The sequence below is a fragment of the Nymphaea colorata genome, chromosome 6, assembly GCF_008831285.2.
Source record: "Nymphaea colorata isolate Beijing-Zhang1983 chromosome 6, ASM883128v2, whole genome shotgun sequence".
Classification (NCBI taxonomy): Eukaryota; Viridiplantae; Streptophyta; class Magnoliopsida; order Nymphaeales; family Nymphaeaceae; genus Nymphaea; species Nymphaea colorata.
This window is the reverse complement of record NC_045143.1, coordinates 24,802,609-24,830,084: the sequence shown is the minus strand read 5'-3', so window position 1 is coordinate 24,830,084 and position 27,476 is coordinate 24,802,609. Positions and strand designations below refer to the sequence as shown.

At 43.6% G+C, this 27,476-nt stretch overlaps 1 protein-coding gene across 4 annotated transcripts in view; it reads right to left on the bottom strand.

The window, feature by feature from the left end:
- The window catches only part of LOC116256114 (uncharacterized), a 45,267-nt gene that overhangs the window by 5,317 nt on the left and 12,474 nt on the right, over positions 1-27,476 (bottom strand). The window lies entirely within an intron of this gene.

Below are 27,476 nucleotides of genomic sequence, written 5' to 3'. Positions count from 1 at the left end.
TCACTGGAAAACAAGCAACAATTCTTATGCAAGTAATGATAACCATTACAAATTCACAACAACAAGTCGAAGCTGACGAGAGCAGGATTCAAGTAGTTTGAAAACCCCTACTGCAACAAAGAGGGATGACTGATGACAGATACCAGTTATAGTGCAAATTTTTCCTTTCAATTTCTAAGCAAGGGTAATCATGGGAGCAGATTTGGCTGTAGAGATGAGGAATATCAATAAAAAAAAAAACAGCTAATCGCAAGATGTAGTACAAGGATTGGCATAACACTACCTTTTTTTTTTTGAAGGAGGGAAGAGAGAGAGAGAATCTTCAAACATCGGTTGAAAGGTCGAGCAACCAATAACTGTTGCTTTTCTTAATAATGAAGAGATACATCTCATCAGGATGTGATGTTGCATGAATCATGCATACTAGTGTATCATATTATTTATGCATTTACAGTGTACATATTCTCAAAAACCATGTTAAATATATTTGTCTCATAAGTCTCAGTATGTGCATTTCAGGTAAATTCAACCAGAAGTAAAAGAAGTTAAATGCAACATCATTGTGGATCCAAGGATGAGCCCAGATCTGTAATCCTGGCTTGATATTCCATTGGGATCAAGAATAGGTTGGTTTTGATAAAAAAATCTCAAGGACCCAAACTCAAACCTACTTTGGAAAGGATTTGGATCTAAACCCAACTCAATACCCTTATGATCCAAATGGTCTTGCATAACTTTATCCTCCTCTATGTAAACTCAAGAGTCGTCTTCCTTAGAGGAAAACTAACTCCTGTTGCAGCCTCTCTTCCCTATTCCCTTCTGCATCCACCATGTATAACATTTTCCTTCAACCATCTTTTGTCTCTCAACTTCTTCCAATGTGGAGGACCAACTCATTGAATAACAGTAGCAGTGAAAAACTACAAACAGAACTAGCATCATCACTCTTTTATCCCCTTGTTCAACATAAGATAAGTACACTATGTTGAAATAAGAATGTTTATGTTTCTAGGTGGTTCTTTGTAATATTAAAGAGTTATAAGATCTCTTTAATATTTTCTTTATTTTAGATTGATGTAATCTGTAAATCTTCTTTCTACCCTAATCTCTTTATAATAGAGATTAGGGTTAGTGAATTAAACGTGTTCTTTTCTTCTCAACTCTCACGTCTTCAGTCCTCTCTCTCTCTCTCCACGTTTCAAGGCTGCAACATGGTATCAGAGCGGGACGTGACAGGCGACGCAACTTGAACAGCCGGCGATAGGCTGCAGACGTCCGTGAATCTGGCGACGTGACGTGAACAGCCAGCGACCCTCCTTCTCCTTCTCAGGCTATCTCTTCCACCGTCTTGTTCTCCTTCCTCTTCTTTCGTCTTTTCCTTCTTCTCTTCTCATTTGTTCTAGCTGACTGATTTCTAGCAACGGAACTAGGTGGAGGAGTCTATTCACGCTAGGAAGTATGCATGAATAGACTCCAGTCGTCTGGACTCTTATGGGTTGATGTGGTCTATGATCAAGGCAGCCAAGTCGAGGACTGCTCTTTATGATTTTTTTTTGTGGCAGTTTACGTTGACTACATTTATCTGATGTCGTTATCCATGATGTGTGAAAATTAATGTGTGGTACAGCTGCGTTAGATACATAAATAGACAAGTTGGTTGGTGAAGACTGGATTTGCTTGTTTCCTGCTGAGATCGTGAGGAGGAGCTGCCCTGCCCTGTTCTGAAACAGCATGTGACAGGCGACAGTCCAGCTCCTTGCCTTGACAACGAGTGGACCTTAGGGTGGGCATTTGCCCCTCATCTTTTGGGTGTCTGTAGATAATCATCCCAGCAAGCTTCAGTCCAAAATTCAGCTCGATCCGAGCTCTGGATGAATTTTGGCGGATTTTAGAAGATTCAGCCCTGTTCTGCCTTGAAGCTGCCTGCGACCAGTTTTTTTCAGATTGCTGTTTTTTGTTGGCCGTGGGTTGCTGTCAACAGTTGGACAGCGGTTTGCTTGCACTTGTGCATCTAACATGGCTGTGTGGGAAGTTTGGTCTTGCTGATCAGTCTCTTTTTCAATATATATATATATAATTTCTCTTGCCTGTGGTGGTTGATCCCTTGTGGATAGATTTGCAATGGCTGAAAATCTCAGGACTGATTTTTTTCATGAGGTTAAACGTGGAGGAAACCCATTCTCTTATGGTTCTACGGTAAAGTTAGATGAATCTAACTATGAGATTTGGTCTCGTGTGTTTATGATGTCAGTGATTGGACATGAGAAGGAGCATGTTATAGAAGAAAATGAGCCTGTCGAGAAGAGTGGACAATATGCTTCATGGAAGGGAGATAATAATATTGTCATGTCATGGATCATCAATAGTGTGCAACCACAAATAGCATCAACTATTGCATACTATACCTCGGCCAAACAAATGTGGGATTTCTTGAAACAAACTTACTCAAATGACAAGAATGTTAGCAAGATATTGCAAGTGGAGGAGGAATTACTTAATTTGCAACAGGGTGATCAAAGTCTTGCTCAGTACTTCGCTTCCCTCAAGTCCATCTATGAACGACTTAAAGCATTACGTCCCCCATGTCCAACATGTCATAAAACTCATGGTGAACAATCTATAGTTGCGAAGTTTTTCCAGGGTCTCTCCCCTAAATATGCTGTAGCAAAGGCTCAGATGTTGACTGGAGCAGAAATCCCTGACCTAGCCGACGCCTGCAACAGACTCAGTCGTCTTGTTGTGACCCTTTCTCAGCCCTCTAGTGACTTACAGGTTTTGGCCTTGGTAGCCTCAGGAGGTCGTGGACGCGGTTCATTCAGGGGGAGAGGCATTGGTCGTGGGTCAGGAGGAGGTAGGGGAAGATTTTAGTGCACCTATTGTAGTAAAATAGGACATTCAGAAGACAGATGTTGGGATAAACATGGTCGTCCTTCCGGTGCATCCCTAGGAAGAAATGTTGCATCTAAGCAGGGCAAGAATTCTTTACCATCTCCTATTGGGTCTGTTCAGGCAGCTTCATCAGTTGTAGATGGGTCTTTATCTCCTTCTCACCTTGAGACAGTGTCAGTGAGTATCAACAAGTCTGAGTATGAGGACTTCCTAGCACTCAGATCTTCCCAGCCGTCGGCCTCTACAGTCATGATAGACAGTGCTATGTCTGTTGATAGTGTCCCACATGATACAGGTACTACTTTGATTATTGATTCCGGAGCATCGAGCCACTTTTGTAGTAAACTTTCTATGTTTATTGTGCTACACATGTTGCCTCAGGCACGTCATGTGAAACTTGCAGATGGTAGATGGTCACCTATTCTGGGTTATGGTGATATCAAGATTTCTCGATCTATGACTATTCCTAATGTGTTATATGCTCTTAAGTTCCCAACAAATTTGTTATCAGTTAGACAATTGATTAATGACTTACACTGTCGTGTTACATTTGATTATGGTTTATGTTCATTTCAGGACTTGCAAACTGGGAAGACGATTGGTGGACGCTATGAGAAAGGGGGCATCTACTTCCTGTCGGATCCAGTAGGTATTGCAGCATCATCGATCACCTCACCGTCCTCCTCTTTCCAGTGGCATCTAAGACTTGGTCATCCATCTGTCTCCAAGCTCCGTCACCTTCTTCCTCAGCTTTCAATACCAGAGTCGTTCCAGTGTGAAGCCTGTCAACTTGGCAAACACACCCGTAGTCATTATTCATCGAGTCTTTGTCCGTCCAGTTGTGGATTATTTGATTTTCTTCATGTTGATGTGTGGGGTCCTAGCAGAGTTGCTAGTAGGTCAAGATTTCGGTATTTTCTTGTCATTGTTGTTGATTATTCTCGAGTCACTTGGGTCTTCCTTTTGAAGGAAAGGTCTGAAGTAGTATGTATTCTCAAAAATCTTATTATTGAAATAAAGACCCAGTTTGGTATTCTTGTTAAAAACATTCGCACTGATAACGCCCTTGAGTTCAAAGCCTCAACCTTAATGAAGTTTTACTCCGATAATGGCATTTCTCATCAGTTTACTTGTCCTCATACCTCCCAACAAAATGGAGTAGTTGAACGTAAACATCGCCAACTCCTAAATGTGGCTCGTTCCCTAATGCTTCATACCAAGTTACCTGCATCTTTTTGGGGAGATGCCATCCTCACGGCCTGTTACTTAACCAACCGTTTACCCTCATCCTTCATTGACAACAAGGTTCCCATTAAACTTGTGCATCCACAACGACCTTTATTTCCAGTGGCTCCCAAAGTATTTGGTTGCACATGCTTCGTTCACATACTTGAACCCACACGTGATAAATTGGGAGCCCAAGCCATTAAGTGTATCTTTATAGGCTACTCCAGAAACCATAAGGGCTACAAATGCTTTGATCCCTTAACTCAAAAGGAGTATATCAGTGCGGATGTCACATTCTTTGAGTCTCAGCCTTATTATAGCTCCTCTTCCATCCTTCCTAAGATGCCACCATCGCCAGACCCACTACTTATTCCTCCTATTCCTTTGGAGTTGTTTCCTTCTGAATCTCCTTCTACTGTAGTGTCCAAGTTTCGTGATCCTCCGCTGGTCTACACACGTCGACAGGACCCTTCTCATAATCCTTCGCCAACGGTTTCTCAGGAGGTAAGTACATCTGAAGTGCATAGCCCTAGTCATTCTGATCCCTGTCAAGACTTACCTATTGCTTTTCGCAAAGGCAGATGACAATGTACTTTACATCCTATATCTCATTTTGTGTCTACTGATGGTGTTGGTAAAAATATGCAACAGTTCATTCAAGCTCTGGCTGCTCATACAGTTCCTACGTGTCACCAGCAGGCTTTATTAGACACCCAATGGAGACGAGCTATGCAAAATGAGATGGATGCCTTAGTGCAGAGAGGCACTTGGGAACTTGTTGATCCTCCTCCTCGTTGTGATATTGTTGGCTCAAAGTGGGTATTCACAGTGAAATATAATTCAGATGGTTCTATGGAACGATACAAAGCTCGGTTGGTTGCTAAGGGCTACACGCAGACCTACGGTGTGGATTTCTTTGAGACCTTCTCTCCAGTTGCTCGGTTGGGAACCATTCGTCTTATCATTCCTGTGGCTGTCCACCATGACTGGCACATGTATCAACTGGATGTCAAAAACTGTTAAGACGTGTTTATACTCAGTATTAGGCTTGAGAGGGCACTTGTGTAATAATGTTTCTTTTAATGACTTTCTTGTAACTTATCCCTCTCCTCTAGTCTATATAAAGAGGAGTTAGGGATTCTTTCGATGTTAATCAAAGATTAGTTCTCTTAACTTTATCATGGTATCAGAGCTCCAGCCGTCTCCTCCTCAGCGAGTTGTCGCCGACTGAGCGGCGCCGCCGCCGCCTCATCGGCGTCAGTCGCCGCCGCCGCCCTTTGCCGCCCTGTCCATTGCCGCCTCGCCCTTTGCCGCCCTGTCCATTGCCGCCTGATCCATCCCTGCTGCCCCTCGTCGCCCTACCCATTGTCTGCCTGCGCCGCCTCCGCCTGTGCCTCCTGCGCCCGTCTGCCAGCGCCCGTCCGCCTGCGCCACCGCCGCCCGTCTGCCTGCGCCCGTCTCCCTGCGCCCGTCCTCCTGCGCCCGTCCGCCTGCGCCGCCGCCGCCCGTCTGCCTTCGCCGCCGCCTCAACGCTGATTTTTCCTCTCTGCGTCTTTCCGCTGCATGCTGCTCTGCACGCTGCTCCTCCGCTGCACGCTGCTCCGCCGCTGTTCCGCCGCTGCTCTGCCCGTGGTTCTGCACGCTGATTTTCTTCTCACCGTCGTCTCTGGTATCTCTCTTCGTTCAGCTCTGCTGTTGCCTCTTCTCGCCGATCGGACTTCTGGATTGCTACCTGCGTTAACTACATATTGCTTCATGATCAGCATGTTGTCTTTCGATATGTGATTGTATTCTTTTGCCTGCACTTCCTATTCCGTGGCTCGGTTTCCTCCTTTGTGTTGAAAGATGTCTGAAATTAGTAGTGGCGCTAATACCTCTTCCTTTGTATCGTCGGGAGAGATGAAGAGTTCCCCATTTTCCAGCATTATCACCAAAATGGATGGGGGTAATTACGAGATGTGGGCCATGCAAGTAAAAAGAACTTTGATCGCCCATGAGAAGGAACATCTCATATTGGAGCCCGAGCCCGTACAGAAGGTAGGAAAATATACTACTTGGTTTAAAGATAATTCATTGGTTATGGTATGGATTGTTGGTACTCTCTCACAAGAAATTGCAAATGAAGTCTTGCACAAGGACAGTGCAAAGGATATGTGGGATTCCCTTGCTGCCACTTATTCACAGGCAAGAAATGAAACGCGCATTATGCAGCTTCATCATGATATCCATCAGATGCGCCAAGATGGCAGACCTCTTCACACTTATTATTCTAGTCTCAAGTCCATGTTTGAGAGACTGAATAGCTACTTTCCCGCATGCAAGTGTGAACAACAAAAGGCATACAGAGATATGCTTATGGTAGGGGTCTTTCTTTCTGGTTTAGACTCTGTTTATGAATCCGCAAAGAACCAAATGCTTACTAGTCCCTCGATTCCTCCTATTGATGAGGCTTACAGTAGGCTCAACAGAATTCCGATCTCTGCATCGACTGTTCCTGATACCACTTCTGCTATGCTTGCTACTCGTGGCAGAGGAGGACCCTTTTTTGCCAGAGGAAGAGGGGGCCGTGGCCGTGGCAATACCCCTTCGCGCCCTGTATGTCAGTTTTGTCACCGCATTGGTCATACTGTGGATAAGTGTTGGCAGAAACATGGTCGTCCAGCTTTTGCAAATCAGATTGTATCTACTGATTCTCCTGAGCAGCCTAAGCCTCAGCACATGGTATCCTCCAGTGAGTTGCATGTAGATGACATTCTCTCTCAGTTGAGGCACTTGATTGGCGACAGCGCCCATCCATCCCCTGGTCCGACCACTTCTACTGTTCCTACCGCTGCGAGTGCTTCTTCATCTGGTATGTATTCTGCTTGTACAGTCTGCTCTCCTCCTGACACTACAGATTGGCTTATTGATTCTGGTGCATCGACACATCTCTGTGGGGATAAGATGCAATTCACCTCTTACGTCCCTACTCCACCGGGTCGTTCGGTTATTCTAGCAGATGGAAAAGATTCACCAGTTGTTGGACATGGAGAGGTCCAACTTACTTCATCATTGCCGCTGCAGCACGTTCTTCATGCACCAGAATTCCCCCATAGCCTACTTTCTATCAGTCAGATTACCAGAGAATTAAATTGTCGTGCTATATTTGACTCTTCCTCTCTTGTGTTTCAGGATATACTGACGGGCAGGGTGATTGGCAGTGGCCGTGAACAGGGAGGTCTCTACAGGCTAGTGCACTCCTTTCCCTTTGCTGGATCTACCTCGTCGGGGTCGTCCTCATCCTCGGCTTATACTTGGCATTTACGTTTTGGACATCTCCCGTTTCAGAAACTGCTGCATGTTCTCCCTCAGCTGTCTCATAAGTCGTCTTTTCAATGTGAGTCTTGTCAGTTAGGCAAACACCATCGGTCATCCTTTCCTCCGCGGTCTAGTAGAAGTAGCCACTCTGTGTTTGAGTTACTTCATTTTGATGTTTGGGGCCCGAGTCGTACTCCTGACCTTCAGGGTCATCGGTATTATCTTGTTGCTGTTGATGATTACAGTCGTGTTAGTTGGGTTTTTCTTATGAAACACAAATCTGAAGCGGGTCATGTAATCAAAAATTTTATCAATGAAATTCTGACTCAGTTTGATACTTGTGTCAAGATTGTGCGCTCTGACAATGCTCTTGAGTTCTGTGCTTCCTCTTTAGAACAATTTTTCAGGGATAAGGGTATCATTCACCAAACTTCTTGTGCCTATACCTCTCAACAAAACGGGGTTGCTGAAAGAAAACACCGCCATATTCTTGATGTCGCCAGAACCATTATCATACACAGCCATGTTCCCCATTCTTATTGGGGAGATGCTGTTCTTACAGCATGCTATCTTATTAATCGCATGCCGTCATCCGTGTTGGGAGATCTTATTCCTTTCTCTGTTCTTTTTCCTGACAGAGAATTGTTTTCTGTTGCACCTCGTATTTTTGGATGTGTTGCCTTTGTTCAGTTACTTGGTCCTGGGCGAGATAAGTTATCCCCTCGGGCTATCAAAACGATCTTTGTTGGTTATTCCCGCACTCAAAAGGGATATCGTTGTTATGATCCTTCTACTCGTCGATATTATGTGAGTGCTGATGTTACATTTTTTGAGTCCACCTCTTATTTCTCTCCCAATGGAACTCAATTAAGGGTGCCTGAATTTAGTGATGAAGTCCACCTTCCTTTACCTCTCATGAGTTATCCACAACCCGTTGCTTCGCGTTTTGGGGCTATCTACCAACGTCGCACTAAACCTGTTCAACCTGCCCCCTGTGCTCCTGTGCCTTCACCCAGCATGCCCAAGGTACTTCCTGAACACACAAATCCTGCTGACCATTCTTTATGTGATGATGCCACAGGGGACTCTCCAGAGCATGCTACTGGTCCTCATATTAATGAACTTGATATGCCTATTGCTCAAAGGAAAGGCAAACGCAGTTGCACTATGCATCCTCTCTCTGGTCATTTGTCCATGGCTCGACTCACTCCTACTTACCGCCAGTTTGTCAAGGGACTGTCGGCTGTAGCTCTTCCACCGACTCCTATGGACGCTCTTTCTGATCCCAAATGGGCCGCAGCTATGCAAGAAGAGATGGATGCCCTTCAGTCTAGAGGCACCTGGACACTAGTTACTCCTTCATCTGATGCAGCTATTGTTGGTTGTCGATGGGTATTTACTGTTAAATACAGAGCAGATGGCAGCATTGAGAGATATAAGGCTCGCTTGGTTGCAAAAGGCTATACTCAGACTTATGGGGTTGATTATTATGATACCTTCTCTCCTGTGGCACGACATGCTTCTTTACGGGTTCTTCTCGCTGTTGCCGTCAGCAAGAATTGGTCTCTATCACAACTTGATGTCAAAAATGCCTTTCTGTATGGTGACCTACATGAAGAAGTGTATATGCAGCAACCACCAGGGTTTGTTGCTGAGGGGGAGTGTCAGAAAGTGTGTAGATTGAGAAAGGCAATTTATGGTCTGAAACAAAGTCCTCGAGCTTGGTTTCAAAAATTATCAGAGAATATTGAGTATGAGGGCTTCAGACGTTCTTCGGCTGATCATTCCCTTTTTGTCAAGAAAACTTCTACAGGTACAGTGATAGTTCTTGTCTATGTTGATGATATCATTGTTACAGGGGATGATATTCAGGGGATTTCCAACATCAAGGGCGTCCTTGGACGACACTTTGTCACCAAGGATCTTGGTGAGTTACGCTATTTCCTAGGTATTGAGTTTGCCAGAAATCAGAAGGGTCTTATCATGTGCCAAAGGAAATACGTTACTGATGTCTTGCAAGAGACAGGTATGCTAGGATGTCGACCTGCCTCTACACCCATGGACATCAATACTCGCTTGTATGATGATGATACTGAAGATGTTGATGCTAGACAATATAGAGGGATTGTTGGGAAGCTCCTATATATCACTGTTACTCGACCTGATATTGCCTATGCTGTCAGCAGAGTGAGTCAATTTATGGATAAGCCCAAGAAAGTCCATTGGGATGCTGCCATGATGATTCTCAGGTATCTGAAAAATTCACCAGGAATGGGACTCTTCTTTCAAAATGGTACATCTCTCACTATATCTGTGTATGTTGATGCTGATTATGCGGGATGTCACCTTGACAGAAAATCCACTACTGGGTTTTGTGTGTTTATTGGATCCAACTTGGTTACATGGAAGAGTAAGAAGCAGACAGTGGTTGCCAGATCAAGTGCAGAATCTGAGTATAGAGCTATGGCTCAGGCTACTGCTGAAGTTATGTGGGTTAGATCTCTGATGTTGGATCTTACTGTGGAAGTGCCTCTTCCTATGCAATTGTTAGGTGATAACAAAGCTGCTCTGTTTATTGCTAATAATCCTGCTTTCCATGAGAGAACCAAGCATGTTGAAGTAGATTGTCACTATACCAGAGACATGATTCAAAAGGGGTTTGTAAGCACCTCCCATATTTCAACTACAGGGCAAACTGCTGATATTTTTACTAAAGCTCTTGCAAGAGGACCATTCCAAAGTTGTTGTTCCAAGTTGAGCTTGTTTGACATATACGCTCCAACTTGAGGGGGAGTGTTAAGACGTGTTTATACTCAGTATTAGGCTTGAGAGGGCACTTGTGTAATAATGTTTCTTTTAATGACTTTCTTGTAACTTATCCCTCTCCTCTAGTCTATATAAAGAGGAGTTAGGGATTCTTTCGATGTTAATCAAAGATTAGTTCTCTTAACTTTATCAAAAACGCCTTTTTGTACGGTGATCTCGATGAGACTGTCTATATGCAACCACCAGGATTTGAACGACTGGGGAAGTGTGGCAAAGTGTGCAAGCTGAAGAAAGCTATTTATGGACTCAAGCAGAGTCCTCGTGCGTGGTTTCACAAGTTTTCTGAGGTAGTCTCAAAGTGTTGCTTTGTGAGATCTCCTCTTGATCATTCTCTGTTTATCAAGAAGACTTCCAGAGGTATAACCGTTCTCGTGGTTTATGTTGATGATATTATCCTAACAGGTGACTCTGATCAAGAAATTTCTGATGCAAAACTGTTTCTTCAAAAACTCTTTGTGACGAAAGATCTTGGTCCACTTCGATAATTCTTGGGAATAGAAGTTGCTCGCAATAGGGAGGGTGTTGTTCTCTCTCAACGGAAGTATGTTCTTGATTTATTGCAGGACACAGGGATGCTAGGAGCTAAACCGGCTAATTTGCCTATGGATCCACGTATACACCTTCATGATGACCAAACAGAATTAGTGGATTCTAGATCTTATAGATCCCTTATTGGAAAACTACTCTATGTGTAACGCGCGTCGTTTGGGGCGAATCGGGTCGGGTCCAGATCCGGACCCGAACCCAAACTCATGAGGAGCCCGACGCGAGGGCCCTTCTCCCTCGCATCTCCCTTTTCTTCCTCGTCACCTTCTTTCTTCCGTTTCGCCCGTGTGAGACCAGGAGGAGGACGAGGGAGCAGTGGCGATGCTGGAGCCGGCGGAGGAAGGAACGGCTGCGGCGGCGCCGGTGTCGGCATTTGGGTAAGCCCTCAACCTCTCCCTAACTCTTCCTTCTTCTCCTCCTCCCTCTCCCACCGTCTCTCGTCTCCCCTCTCCACCGAACGACTCTTCCCCCTCCCACAGTCTCTCGTCTCCCCTCTCCACCAAACGACTCTCCTCACTCTCCACCGTCTCTCTCTCCTCTCACGCGCTCTCACCCTCACTGCCTTCGTTTTTTTTTTTTTTTTGTATGGCAGACCCCTTGAGGCCCCTTTTCACTGATTTTGATTTTATTGTGGGTTTGGTCGTTTCGCAGCTAGGGGAAACGTATTCTTCCCCTCATAGCAGCGACTAGGTGATGGAGTCTTGGCATGATTTTTGCCGTTTGGGGATCGTTTGAGCGCTTGGGGTGGCTGTCGAAGGCGTTGCAACAGTTTAGACTTTTGATTTGGGGTGAGCTAGACTTAATGAAGCTCAAATTATTGAATGTTATCTTTAAAAGCATGTATAGTTATGGTTTGAGCATGCTAGAGCTTAGAATTGATTATTTGGAACACATGTTAGTGATTTCGTTTTTGGAGGAAAGCTTGCGATTATGTTGGAAAGTGAAGATTCATATATTGGATGATCATTTAAGCATGATGGATTAATTTTCGAAGCATTAGGGGAAACATGGTAGAGTTTGTGAGGTTGTGGGGAAGATTTAGGACCGTTTTAGTGAGCTTGTAGCACGCGTTGTTGTGAACGGGTGCATCTTGGAGTTAAATAGGGATAACGTACATAAGTTGGATGTATCTTTGGGATAGACGCCTTATTAAAGAAAAAGAAAGTTTGAGAAAGGTGTTAGTGATAGACGGATTGATGGCTTTGAGTTTTGACATCTATTGGCACGGCTAGATGTTGGGAAGTGACCTATTGGAGAACTTGTGGGTCGACACTACCCGTCGACACCCTCTTGAGGCGATGACACGTGCCTCAATGATTTTGTTTTGTTTTTGTTTGAATTGTTGATGTATATAGATCTTATCTTGTGTTTGTGTCTGCAGGTACACCGGGTACGTCCCGTCGACCTTGAGCTACGGATTCGAAGCTCGAGGCATTTTGAAGATTCTTGTGAACGCGCCACAGGTATGGCGACATTCCAGGCAAATCCCTGCCTGGGCAAGTGAATGATTGTGTGTTCCTAGGATCATAGGATCCTAGGATTTGTGATGTGAATTGATTGATTGTTCCGTGAATGAATGTGTGTATGCATGTACATGAATTGATATAGGATATGAATTGTTTTTGAAAGGCTTATAGTAATTGTTTTGGAAATGTTACGCATTTGCATGTGCATGGTAGAATTGATAACTGTTTAGGACAGATGAGGCGGGGTATCGAGTCGAGTGTCTCCTCGACCCCCAATTGTGCATTAGAAAGCATCCTAGAATGATAACTGCATAGGACAGCTACGAGCCCACCACAGATTGAGACTACTCTCTGTGGTTTGGCGAAGTTTTCAAAGATGTGATTGTTATGATGATGAATGTGAATGTTATGTTTATTGAATACCCATTGCCGCGGGCAATGATGCAAATGATTGCACAGAGGGTAGTTGTACCCATATTGTTATGACGGCTAGCCAAAACTGTTGTGGTTATGTGTAACCCTCGTGTGGAGGCAATTGGAGGTGTGGGTTCACTCGTGAAGTGAGCCAACCCCATGAGCTAGCCAGTTAATTGTGTTTGTGCAGGTATAAGTATAAGAATGAAAGAATAAGAGATGAGAGGCCAGTGGGATGTGACTATGTGTTTGGAAGTTGTCCCGCTTTCGCCACTGGTCTCGCCTGTTCGGAGCGCAGGCGGTGCAAGGCCCCAGGGTACTGTTGTGTGATGTGCTTGGAGCGTAGGCTCCCGCCTTCCCAACTTGGGTGTCCTAGGGAAGGCTGAGTATCTCTCCTTAGAATTCACACATCCATGGATGAGTGCTCTACCGCTGCAGCGGATAGATGGATCCATACTGTTCTGGGCCACCACGGGGATTGTCTCTCGGCTGTGGGCCGCCCGCGGTGTGCACGTGCCTGTGTTTGCACTCACAGGAACTGTAAATTCACTGATGGTAATGAAACTGAAATGTATGTGATTGAAATGTACAGGATTGTTGTGTGTGTGACTGTTGTGCTTATGATTGCAAGTGACATGTTGAGGATGCCTTGCATGTGATTGAAATTATGTTATGGTAGCCATTGAGTGGCCTCTGCATGTCGTGTCCTGACACGACATAAGGATAGATTGTTCTGATGTTTGCTTGTATATTTGAGCCCTACCTAAGAGGGTTTGGACTTTTCTTGGCTTGTTGTTGAAGTATGTTAGATGGGTCTCGGGACCGGGTCCGGATCCGTATCCGATCCAACTTGTAGCCCTTGTTGGGCATTATTTAAGTTGTGTAACCCTAATCCTTATGGAGTGAATGAAAGACAAAGGAGAGAGAGAGTCTGGCGGCTAGTGGGCACCGGCTCCTCCTCATTCGTGGTTTTTTTCCTCTTGTTGAGGGTTTTTCCACGTTACATCGTGATCGTTGTTTCTCTTCCTCTTCTTGTTCGTGTTTCTACTTGGTATCAGAGCCGACGAGTTTGGGAAATTTTTAGGGTTTGTGAAATTCCAACCCTAATATCTCTCACCGCTACCATCGCCACCACTGCAGTCACCGCCGCCGCTGCCGCTGCCACTACCGCCGCCGCCGCCGCCGCTGCTGCCACTGCCGCCGCCGCCGCTGCTGCCACTGCTGCCGCCGCCGCCGTTGCTGCAGCAGCCACCGCCGCCGGTGTACCCAATACCACTGTCGCTGTTTCCGCCGCCGCCGGTGTCACTCTTTGCGCCATCGCCATCGCAGCCACTCTTGCGGCGTCGCTCTTGTGTTGTTGACCGTCGCCGTCACCGTTGTCCCTTGCGCCACTGCCTTTTGCGCCGTAGTCTTGCTTCCCGAAGAAGAAAGAAGATATGCGTGCTTAGGCGCTTCCTAAGCTTGTCTCCCCCTATTCATGTCACTTCCTAGGGGTCTTTTGCAAATCCGGTGAAGTGCATCCGCCTCTTACCTGCAATATATTGCTTGGTTGATCTTTGATTCCATCTTCTTGTTTTTGTTTGGCGCCCACCGTGCAAGAAGAGGTGGCTGGTCCGTGACTTGGTAGAGGACGTAAAGGAGGAGAGGAGCGTAACTTGAGGATTGCCTCAACGTCTGCCGGCGCTCCGGCGATCGCATCCCCCTTTCCTTACAAAAGACCGGGGTTAAATTGGTCTTACGGGTGAAGGCTTTCCTCGTCTCGAAGTTGATTTCCTATTCACTTCTATACCTTGATACTTGTTGGGTTTTGCCTCTTGGATCTTGTTTCCAGCAAGGAGAACGTGTGGCGAAACCTCTACCCGTGGGAGATTGCAGCCCGAGAGAGAGAAGGCACCGCTTCCGTCGAGCGACATCGACGATCGTTTCCCCCAATCGACATTCTGTTCACTCTTGGGGCTGATTGGGAATCCGGATATTACTGCCTGTTGGTGCTCTCTGTTGTCATCGGTGCCTCTCTTGTTGCCTCCTGTTGGACTATCTGTGATTATGGCAGCTTCTTCATCTATAGACGTTATGGCGGATTGCCGTATGGGAGAGTGGATCATTGATAGTGGCGCTACTCACCACATGACCGGCGATCCTAAGGTCTTTCATGGGTATAAGCTTTCATCAGGAAAGGATCGTGTTTCCCTTGCCGATGGTTCATCTATCTCTGTGGCTGGAAAAGGGAGTCTCCCACTTTTGAACAAGTTCTTAGTCCACAATGCTCTACATGTTCCTCATATTCCCTTGAATCTCTTGTCGGTTAGCAAGATCACGAAGGAGTTAAATTGCGAACTTATATTTTCCGCTGATCGCTGTGTTATGCAAGACTTGGTGACAGGGAAGAGGATTGGGATTGGCCTAGCTTCTGACGGGCTCTATCGTTTACCTATGCGTGCTGCTCAGGCTCTCATGACGGCAGTCAGCCAAGCCACGAAGAATAGAGAGGACTCCCTTCAGTTGCTTCTACGGTGGCATGAGCGCCTTGGACACTTGCCTTTTGGCCTTCTTAGACAGTTGTTTCCTGATATATGTTCCAGGTTAGATATGACTATGGTGTCTTGTGATGTCTGTCACCTGGCCAAACATGTTAGGGCTTCGTACCCATTGTCTAGCCATCGGTCTAATGAGGTATTTGCCATGATTCATTCTGATGTGTGGGGGCCTGCAGGGATTCCTTCTTGTCATGGTTTTCAATATTTTATCACTTTTATAGATGATTATTCTCGTAACACTATTGTCTACTTGCTGAAAGACCGTAGTGAAGTTCCTACTGTCATAGAGACTTTCATTGCCTATGTGGAAACTCAATATGGAGCATCTGTTAAGACATTTCGATCTGACAATGCTCGAGAGTATATGTGCCAGTCTGTTGATAGCTTCTTTCGAAAAAAGGAAATTGTTCATGAGACTTCCTGTAGTTATACCCCTCCTCAAAATGGAGTTGCTGAACGAAAAAATCGTCAGTTATTGAATATGACTCGGGCTCTTCTTTTTCAACGTCATGTTCCAAAAAAGTATTGGGGGGATGCTGTGTTGACCAGTGCGTATCTTATAAACCGGTTGCCTAGTCGCGTGTTGAATGGGAAGACGCCTCACTCTCTGTTACCGGGGACTCGTGAACCTTTCTCTCTTCCACTCAGAGTTTTTGGTTGTGTTTGCTTTATTCACAACCATAGTCCTCACATTAAAAAGCTTGATCCAAGATCTATTAAGGGCATTTTTTTAGGGTATTCTCCCACTCAAAAAAGGTACAAGTGTCGAGACCCTTCCACTGGTCGGGCCTATGTTACCAAAGATGTCACTTTCCTTGAACATGTTTCCTATTTTGGTGAGAATCCTCTTCAGGGGGAGTACTCTATGTCACGGGAAGAGTATTCTCCGAGTCAGGAAATTCAGTTTACAGATTTTTTGGACTACAGGCGTGACTCCGTTGGTCCATCTAGTGAGGTGCATGAACAAGAGAAAAATGGTCCATCTAGTGAGGTGCATGAACAGGAGAAAAATGGAGAGTGTTCCACTGAGGCAGAAGAGAAGTGCAATTGTTTATTTGGGCAAGTTTACTCTAGGCGAAGAGTTTGTACAGATGAGATGACAGGTGGTGAGAATTCTACTCCCAATCCAATTAGTCCTTCCCTGGATGACCCAAGTCGTGCGCAGAAGCAACCTGTTGAAGAAGAGATTCAGACTGTTGCTGCTAGTGAAGAGCTTCCCATCGCCCTGCGAAAGGGTGTCAGGTCATGTACTCAACATCCTATTGGTAACTTTGTTTCATATTCTAGACTGAGCAAGGACTACAAATGCTTTGTATCTTCTCTTTCTTTGACTATGATTCCCAGGAATGTTGCTGAGGCTCAGAGTGATCCTAAGTGGACCTATGCTATGCAAGAAGAGATGGAAGCCTTGCGAAGAAACATGACATGGGAAGTTGTAAAGATTCCTGAGGCGGCTCACTTGGTTGGATCTAAGTGGGTCTACACCATCAAGTACAAACCAGATGGGAGTGTTGAAAGATACAAAGCTCGTCTTGTGGCCAAGGGGTTTAGTCAGAAATATGGGATTGATTATTTGGAGACCTTTGCTCCTGTTGCGAAGATGAAGACGGTCAGAGTCATTATCTCTTTAGCTGTGATGAAGGAGTGGAAGATGTACCAACTTGATGTCAAGAACGCATTTCTCAATGGAGACCTTGAAGAGGAAGTATATATGTGTATGCCTCCAGGATATGAGGAACCTGGAAAATGTTGCAAGCTAAGGAAAGCTTTATATGGGCTCAAGCAATCTCCTCGAGCATGGTTTGAATGACTCAGACTTGTCATGAGACAATGTGGATACCATCAAGGGAATGGAGATCATACACTTTTTGTGAAGAGAAATAAGCAAAAGGTTACTATTCTGTTGGTATATGTTGATGATATGATTGTCACAGGTGATGATGAAGATGAAATAATGAAGTTAAAGAAACTGTTGGCGATCGAGTTTGATCTTAAGGACCTTGGTAAGTTGAAATACTTCCTTGGCATAGAAATTGCTAGGTCTGGGACTAGCCTTGTGCTAAATCAACGGAAGTACACTCTAGATTTGTTAAAGGAGACTGGGAAACTAGGGTGTAGACCAGCTTCTACTCCTCTAGATGCTGGCCATAAGCTAAGTCTGAGAGACGGGGAGCCACTCTGTGAAGAGGCAAAAAGAAGATATCAATGTCTTGTAGGGAAGTTAATTTATCTTACTCTCACTAGACCTGATATTACCTTTGCTGTGAATGTGATGAGCCAGTTCATGCATGCTCCCACGGATGCCCACTTGAAGGCTGTTGACAGGATCTTGTGCTACTTGAAGAGGAATCCTGGCAAAGGTCTCTTATATGTCAAGCAAGACACTCTTGGGATTGAAGGTTATTCAGATGCAGACTGGGCAGGCTGTATTGACACTAGGAGGTCCACCTCTGGCTATTGTATTTATTTGGGAGGGAATCTCATAGTGTGGAGAAGTAAAAGGCAAGATGTTTGTTCGCGTTCCAGTGCTGAAGCAGAATACAGAGCTGTTGCTATGGGAATTTCTGAGCTTTTGTGGCTGAAAGTATTGTTGACTGATATTGGTATAAAAGTTGAAGAACCAATGAAGATGTATTGCGATAACAAGTCTGCAATTAACTTGGCCAACAACCATGTGCTTCATGACAGAACAAAGCATGTTGAGATTGACCGACATTTCATTCGAGAGAGAATTGATGCTAAAGAACTTATACTTCCTTACATGAGATCTGAAGACCAAACGGCTGATGTTCTGACGAAGGCTTTATCTTTGACCTCATTTGAGAGAAATGTATCCAAGTTGGGCATGTTTGATATGTATGCCCAACTTGAGGGGGAGTGTTGAAGTATGTTAGATGGGTCTCGGGACCGGGTCCGGATCCGTATCCGATCCAACTTGTAGCCCTTGTTGGGCATTATTTAAGTTGTGTAACCCTAATCCTTATGGAGTGAATGAAAGACAAAGGAGAGAGAGAGTCTGGCGGCTAGTGGGCACCGGCTCCTCCTCATTCGTGGTTTTTTTCCTCTTGTTGAGGGTTTTTCCACGTTACATCGTGATCGTTGTTTCTCTTCCTCTTCTTGTTCGTGTTTCTACTGTTGCCATACTGCGAAGTCTAAGCCTTCAGTTGTTTCTTTTTTTCAGGTTTTGGCGGACCCGGGGTAGCAGGCTGAGCAGATGGCTACACTCACGTCCTACTGGGGAGGTTTTGAGTTTCGGTTTTTGTAGTGCCGGCGCGTCGGGTTTTGGTTTTACTGATGCCTTGTTTTTTATTAGGCATCGATGTTGTGATTTTGGGGCATTTTTGTCAAATGTACAGTTGAACTGAAATGCTATATAATGGAAAGCTTGCCCCATTGTTTTGAATTGCTTAGCTCATTTCTTTTAAATTGTTGTGTAGTCACACCTCGATGTTGGATGAAAAAAAAAAAAAAAAAGGTTTGAGTGTCAAAGGTCGGGGTGTGACACTATGTTACTGTGACAAGACCAGACATTAGTTTTGCAGTGGGGAAGCTAAGTCAATTTACGGAAAAACTAAGGAAAGTTCATTGGGATGCTGCTTTGATGGTGGTTAAATATCTGAAATCATCTCCTGGCAAAAGCCTTTTGTTGACAAAAGGCAAGACTCTAGAAGTGGAAGCCTATAGTGATGCTGACTATGCTGGCTCAGTCGAGGACAGAAAATCTACCACAGGATTTTGTGTATTTGTGGGAGGCAACCTCATATCATGGAGAAGTAAAAAACAAGGCGTGGTGTCAAGATCTAGTGCAGAATCTGAATATAGAGCTATGGCTCAAACTGCAACAGAAATGACTTGGGTTAGATCCATGCTATCTAGCCTAAGTGTGTCGATTCCACTTCCTATGAAGATGTATTGTGACAATCGTGCAGCCACATACATTGCTAATAATCCAGTTTTCCATGAGAGAACTAAACATATTGAGGTTGACTGTCATTACATTCGGGATCTCGTTCAAGGAGGAACCATTGCCACTATTCATGTCCCTTCAGAAGACCAAGCTGCAGATGTCTTCACCAAAGCTCTCCCTATTGGTGATTTCTCTAAATGTTGTGACAAGCTGAGCATGTTTAATATGTATGCTCCAGCTTGAGGGGGAGTGTTGAAATAAGAATTTTTATGTTTCTAGGTGGTTCTTTGTAATATTAAAGAGTTATAAGATCTCTTTAATATTTTCTTTATTTTAGATTGATGTAATCTGTAAATCTTCTTTCTACCCTAATCTCTTTATAATAGAGATTAGGGTTAGTGAATTAAACGTGTTCTTTTCTTCTCAACTCTCACGTCTTCAGCCCTCTCTCTCTCTCTCCACGTTTCAAGGCTGCAACACAGTAAACAGATACGTTATTCGTTTTAAAAATTAGAGTTATTAATCTATACAGAACATAGTTGACACATTTTATTTTTTCCCCTACCCAGACTTTTTGTGTTTGTCATAGCAGGTCAGAATCATGTTTAATTAGTTGTCAACATAGTTTTGGCAATTGTTCTAAACGCCCCTGAAAAATTTAGTCTTGTATCTAAGATTGTGAAGAATTTTAAGGGACTTATAAGCGAGTTACATAAGTAATTGATTATCCTAGTTCTTAGTTTTTTGGGGGCTGGAATCAAAGTTGCTAAGGGACGGATTGGGATCTGCCGACCGGGAGCCAAGAGTCCGAGCCTGGTGTGGAAGTGGGCTGTGTTGTTACAATGATATCAGTGTCAGTTCAACACCTACACGCACAGTTGTGTTTGTGCCTTGAGTGGGTGGGTTGTGACACCCCACTTTGACAAGTTTAATCCTGTATCTAAGATTGTGAATGATCCTAGGCATCTTACAAAAAGGGCCCTTAAGTGGTTGGTTGTTCCAGTTCCTACCTTTTTGAGGCTGGAAACGAAGCTAGTAAGGAGCAGGTTGAGATCTGCCAGACCGAGGGATTGACACCGGTGTCAAAGTGGGTCGGTCTGATTGTTACAGTTCATTTAAGCTTTTCAATTCAGATCACAAGCATAGATTAAATCTCTTAAATTATTATTTCCTTTTCAGACAGTTGTCGAACATGAGAACAATCAATGCAGGCCTGTTCCATGGCCAGCCATATTGTGATGTATTTTCTTTCCAATAGATTACACAAAAGCTACAAGTCTGTTGAGACTACACGTTCTAGATTAGATGAAGCATTTAGTTACAGTCTTGCAAGTTTTTAACAGGTAGACTAGATTTCTCTTTTTCATTTTGTTGCTGTCCCGAGTCTGTTATCTGTTTTCTTTTTTGGAAAAAAATACTTGGTGCCTCCTTTGTTTTCTATCGAGATGTTCATAGGAGCAGCTAGAAGGTGTAGATCATGGTTTTCACTTTTTTTCCCTTTCTGTCTTCTCATCTACATTGATCAGCCATGGGAGAAACGCCATGGGAGAAACACCATGGGAGAAGCCCTGCTGCTGGTTGAGGTTTGGCCAGAGTCCAACCAGTGTTAGCTCAACCTGCCATTCACTGAAATTGGCCCTGGTCTAGCTGGGGCTGCCTGCTTTTCATGGAGTAAACCTCTACTGCGTCTTGTACATATTGCTGGCCAGTTCTCAGTGAGAGCTCCACCAGAGGAGCTGGCCCATTGATGGCAGTCTCAGCAGGAGGCAGATCAGCAAAAGAGCTGCAATTGACGGCCTTTTAGTTACTCGGGATCAAGGTTTCATAAGTTTAGCTTGTGTTTTTTTTTTCTTCCATTTACAGCCATAGTCTAGTTCTGTTTTATATTAGTAATAGCGTAATGTATCAATTGTGTTTTCTGGGCTAGTTTTTTGTTAGTTGTCCATGTTATTTATGTTTCGCTATTATTATTAATTTAGTTCAGTAGATATTATTTCTATTTTTTATCAAGCTCTCTACTTCTCTTAGTTCAGTTTTATTTATATTCTTTACCGTAGGTTAGATAGTTTCTGTTTATTTCTTTGTATGGTTTAGTTAGTTTTAGATTTTATAAGTTGATAAAATAGGACAGCAGTTAACATTCTTCAATTAGTTCCTTCTTCAAATACAGAATTACCATTCCATTCAATTGTTACTTTAAACCCTGCTATAAGCATTCAACTAGAAATGACTTCTGAATATTAGGCTAAGTAATTTTATGTTACACTAGAATTAAGTTGTATTTTTTTCCTTAAATAATTACTGACTAACCTACTTTTTTTAAGGCTTTAGATTAGTTTAGGAATAATTTAGCTAATTCATATCTTGTTGTATCTGATTTCCTTTATTTAGAAGAATTGAATGTACATATTGATGAATTGATAACTAGCTGAAATTAGATTTATCTCAAATAATTGTTCTTAGAAATAGTTAAATTTTGAAAATTTCTTTTGAAAACCTTTACGCTTTGAGTGCTTTATTTTTAGGTTAGATTAGTTTAAGATATTCATATTACACTTAGTTTAGATCAATGTTGTAAAAAGCATATCGTAAGCCGTATCGGTCTGGCTTTAAGATACATTGTATCGTGAAATATCGTAACGTATCGTAATCGTATCGTTCTTTGTTTTAAACTAAATCAGAAAAAAAAAAAAATCAGTAAAAATCAAGAATAATATGTTCTTCATAAAAAGCATGTTTTATAGAATGATAGACTTATTATTGCTATAAAGTTACGATTCATCATTCGTAAACATCAAAATTCATAACAATATCAATCTAGAAAGCACAACAAGTCAACAATTACATAACTTATATCATAATTTCATAACCATAGATTCATAAGTCTATGAGATACCACATCAAAAAACAAGTTTTAAATGTTATATATTACATTACAAGATGATAATGAAATTGTGAAAATCTTCAATGTCAATGCATCTAAAATGAATGCACTCTCGACTCTCTCATATGTAATCTTCATCATATTCATTCTCATCTTCATCTTCATCTTCATGATTTAAGAAAACCCTTTTCCTCCCAATGGGAATCAGCCACCCACGCACAAATCCATGGTTTAATTGATTATTTCACGCTAGAAATCAATGCCCATGTACCCGTGTTGATACGCCAACACGGGGAAAAGGATACAGGATACACCTAGGATACGTTTTGGATTGGGCCTGGGCCAGACCCAATCCGAACCCAAAAAAAATACCCGACTTTATGTTGAGCTCTCCCACTTCACCAACAAGCTCTCACTTCACCGACAGCGATTACCCAGCAGAGAAGTTCGGCAGCTATGGCAAGCGACGGCGACGTCCGGTGGTGTCCGACGGCAGCCGGCGACAGACAGGTAAGTGGTTTTTTTTTTTCTTTTCGTTATTAAAAGTTAAGATTTCATGTTCTTGTTTTGGGTTTTTTTTTTTTTTGGATTTGCCGATTTGGGGATTTTATTGTTTGAAGATTAGACGGTTACTCTTTATGATTATTTGGATAAGAATAGATTACAGCTCTTTACGATTTTTTGTTTTGGCTTTTCAATGTTGTTTTCACTTTTGGAATGACATGACCCTGCTTTGGCTGGTTTCACATTTATATCAGTTGAAAACCATAGATATTCTAAGTTGTTAATTTGTTATGCTTCCTTGTTTGTTGTTTATCATTTTTGAGAATGTAGAGATACGAACAAGAAGAAGAGGAAGAGAAACAATGATCACGATGTAACGTGGAAAACCCTCAACACGAGGGAGAAAAAACCACGAATGAGAAGGAGTTGGTGCCCACTAGCAGCCAGACTCTCTCTCTCTTAAGATTATCATTAACTCATAAGGATTAGGGTTACATGACTTAAGTAGAGCCCAAAAACGGGCTACAAGGCGGGTCGGGTATGGATCCGGACCCGAACCACACAATCTATCAACACTCCCCCTCAAGTTGAGCATACATATCAAACATGCCCAACTTGGATACATTCCTCTCAAATGAAGCTGAAGGAAGAGCCTTCGTCAGAACATCAGCAGTTTGGTCTTCAGACTTCATGTAAGGTAAGATCAACTCTTTCGCATCAATTCTTTCCCGAATGAAGTGACGATCAATTTCAACATGTTTTGTTCTGTCGTGAAGAACAGGATTGTTGGCTAAGTTGATTGCAGACTTGTTATCACAGTACATCTTCATAGGTCCTTCAATCTCTATTCCAATGTCAGTCAACAATATCTTCAACCATAATAACTCTGACACTCCCATAGCAATTGCCCTATATTCTGCCTCTGCACTGGATCTAGAGCAAACATCCTGTCTCTTGCTCCTCCATACAACAAGGTTTCTTCCCAAGTAGACACAGTACCCTGTAGTGGATCGTCTGGTATCACCACAACCTGCCCAATCCGCATCAGAGTAGCCCTCGATTTCCACAGTCTCTTGTTTCACATACAGGAGTCCCTTGCCAGGATTTTTCTTCAGGTAGCATAGCACTCTGTCCACAGCCTTCAGATGTGCATCGGTTGGCGCATGCATGAATTGGCTCAAAACATTCACCGCAAAGGTGATATCAGGTCTCGTGAGGGTAAGATAAATTAGCTTCCCAACCAAACGTTGATATCTTCCCTTGTCTTCTTCACATAGAGGCTCTCCATCTCTAAGACTCAACTTGTGCCCAGTGTCAAAAGGGGTAGGTGTAGGTCTACATCTCAATTTACCAGTTTCTTCCAGCAGATCCAAAGTATATTTCCTTTGGTTTAGTACAAGACCAGTACTAGACCTAGCAACCTCCATACCAAGAAAATACCTTAGCTTGCCAAGATCTTTGAGGTCGAATTCTGTAGCCAGTAACCCTTTTAGCTTGATAATCTCCTCCTCATCATCTCCAGTAACAATCATGTCATCTACGTAGACGAGCAGGATAGTAACCCTGCTCTCCTTCTTCTTCACAAACAGAGTGTGATCTCCATTTCCTTGTTTGTATCCATGACGTAGCATTACTCTTCTCAGTCGTTCAAACCACGCTCTGGGCGATTGCTTAAGGCCATACAGGGCTTTTTTCAGCTTACAACATTTTTCTGGTTCTTCATATCCTGGAGGCATATGCATATATACTTCTTCTTCGAGGTCACCATTTAGGAATGCATTCTTAACATCCAATTGATACATCTTCCATTCCTTCATCACAGCAAGGGATATAACCACCCTCACAGTCTTCATTTTCGCAACAGGAGCAAATGTTTCCAAGTAATCAATTCCATATTTCTGACTAAACCCCTTGGCCACAAGTCGAGCTTTATATCTTTCAACACTCCCATCTGGTTTGTACTTGATGGTATACACCCATTTGGATCCAACTAAGTGAGCGGCTTCAGGAATCTTCACCACTTCCCATGTCAAGTTTCTTCTTAGGGCATCTATTTCTTCTTTCATTGCATCAGCCCACTTGGAGTCACTTTGAGCTTCAGCGACAGTCCTGGAAATCACAGCCAAAGAAAGAGTAGAAACAAAACACTTGTAATCTTTCCCAAGTCTGGAATAAGAAACAAAATTACCAATAGGGTGTTGAGTACATGACCTGACACCCTTTCTCAGGGTAATGGGAAGATCGTCATTCTTCTTTTCAACCTCATCATGAGTCTCCACCGTAGGACTTGGTTCATCCAGGGAAGGAGTGGCATTGGGATTGGAAGTAGATCTGGCATCACAAGTCATCATCTCTGTCCGAGTACCTCGTCTAGAGTAGAACTGTCCAAACAACTGAGGGCCTTCCTTCTCAATGCTATTGTCACACCTTTCCTCCTTCTCAGGCACATCAACATTATTAAGTGATTCTGCTTTCTTGTAGTCCAAAAAATCTATAAACTGAAGTTCCTGTCTCTGAGAATACTCTTCCCTGCCCACAGACTGCTCCCCCTGAAGAGGATTCGCACCAAAGTAAGAGGCATGTTCCAAGAAGGTAACATCTCTCGTAACATAGGCTCGACCAGTAATAGGATCAATACATTTGTATCCTTTTTGCGTAGGGGAGTATCCAACAAAGACACCTTTGATAGACCTAGGATCAAGTTTCTTGACATTTGGACTGTGATCATGGATAAAACATACACAACCAAAAACACGAGGAGGAAGAGGAAATGGTGGACGACTGCCAGGAAGCAACGAGTGGGGAGTCTTACCATTCAAAACACGACTGGGCATGCGGTTAATAAGATAGGCACTAGTAAGAACGGCATCACCCCAATAGTGTTTAGGAAGATTTCTTTGAAACAAAAGAGCCCTGGTGACATTAAGAAGTTGACGATTTTTCCTTTCAGCTACCCCATTTTGAGGGGGGGTATAACTACAGGATGTCTCGTGAACAATCCCCCGTTGTCTAAAAAACTCCTCAACAGGCTGACACATGTACTCACGGGCATTATCGGACCTGAAAGTTTTAACATTCGCACCATACTGGGTATGCACAAGAAGAATAAATGTCTCGATGATGCGAGGAACCTCGCTGCGGTCTTTTAACAAGTATATAAATGTAGCACGAGAGAAATCATCAATGAAAGTGATAAAATACTGGAAACCTTGACGGGTATGAATGCCCGAAGGTCCCCATACATCAGAGTGAATCAGGGAAAAAGCTTCATTAGCACAACTAGAAGAAAGAGGGTACGACGCCCTCACATGTTTGGCAAACTGACAAACATCACAAGAAATGGAAGACACATCAAAGGAGGAACACAAGTCTGGAAACAAATGTTTCAAAATCCCAAAAGGTAAATGCCCAAAACGTTCATGCCAGTACATAAAAGACCGAAGACAATCTTCTCTTCTCTTATCTGTCTTGCGGATCGCTGTCAACAGAGCAGTAGCCACCCGTATGGGAAGACGATATAATCCATCAGAAGCTAAACCAATCCCAATCCTCTTCCCTGTCACCAAGTCCTGCAAAACACAACGATCGGCAGAGAATATAAGTTCACAATTCAATTCTTTAGTAAGTCTACTGACTGATAAGAGATTTAAAGGAAACTGGGGAACATGTAAAGCGCCCTGCACATGAAATTTGTCCAACAAGGACAGAGTGCCTTCGCCTGCCACACAGGTAGAGGAACCATCTGCAAGAGAAACACGTTCCCTTCCCGAGGACAACTTATACTCATGAAACAATTTTGGATTACCTGTCATGTGATGAGTAGCACCACTATCGACAATCCATTCCCCCACAGAAGAGTTACCTTGATTGCCAATAACTGCAAGAGCATGATTAGCTGTAGTTCCCTCTGAGGTCTCAGTCTTGTTGACATCGATCCTGCCCAAATAAGCCCTTAGTTCACGAAGCTGGTCAGCAGAAATGGAGACTTTTTCTCCACTAGAGGCCTGCACCTCAGACACAGGCGTTCTCCCAGTCAAAGATCTCCCTCTGTTTCCTTTCTTTTCTGGATGAAGATCCCAGCAATAATCCACAGTGTGACCTGTCTTCTTGCAGTGAGTGCACCGGCGAAGAGATCTAGATGGGCCGCCAGGACCACGACTCACGAGAGCAGATCTCTCGTTATAGGGCACAAGTTCCCTCTTCCCTTCGTTTGTAACAAGCCTTCTCTGTTCTTCCGCTTCAACACAGGAGTACACATCTTCAATACTGGACACCTCCCCTGAATTCAGAATCTGGCTTCGAACACCTTCAAACTCATCATTTAAACCTGCTAAAAATAGAAACACCCTGTTTTCCCATTCATGAGCAACATAGAGCGCCTGATCATGGGGACAATGCCAAGGAATATCAGAATGATAGTCAAGCTCTTCCCACTTGGCTTTCAAAGCCCCATAGTACTCTGCAACAGACGAGTTCCCTTGTCGAATGCCATAGACTGTCTTCATAACTTGGTAAGTACGAATTGCCGTTTTCTTTTGGCCATACATTTGCTCGAGGACCACCCACATGTCTCTAGCAGTCTTCTTCCGAAGGATAAGGGGCTGAATATCGGCAGAAACGGAGTTGACAATCCAAGTTTTCACTTGATTATCCTCAAGAAACCAAGTATGCCACACATCACTTGTTCTTGCTGGTTCGGGGTTGCTCCCATCAATATAGGCCATGCGACCACGGCCAGCAATCCCCATAGTCATAGCAGGTGACCACGAGAAATAGTTTTCCTTGGTGAGGCGAAGAGTGATGACCTGCATGGGAACATTCTCAGTTCTAGAAGCCCCTATTTCAGTCGGATTGGTGTTGACGGTGGACGAGGAAGAGGCTGCCATAATCACAGACCAGTAGGCAGCAAGGGCAGCAGGAAGCAACCACATGATACAACACCAAACAAACGGACAAAGAGCAGGAAACGGAACCAGGCA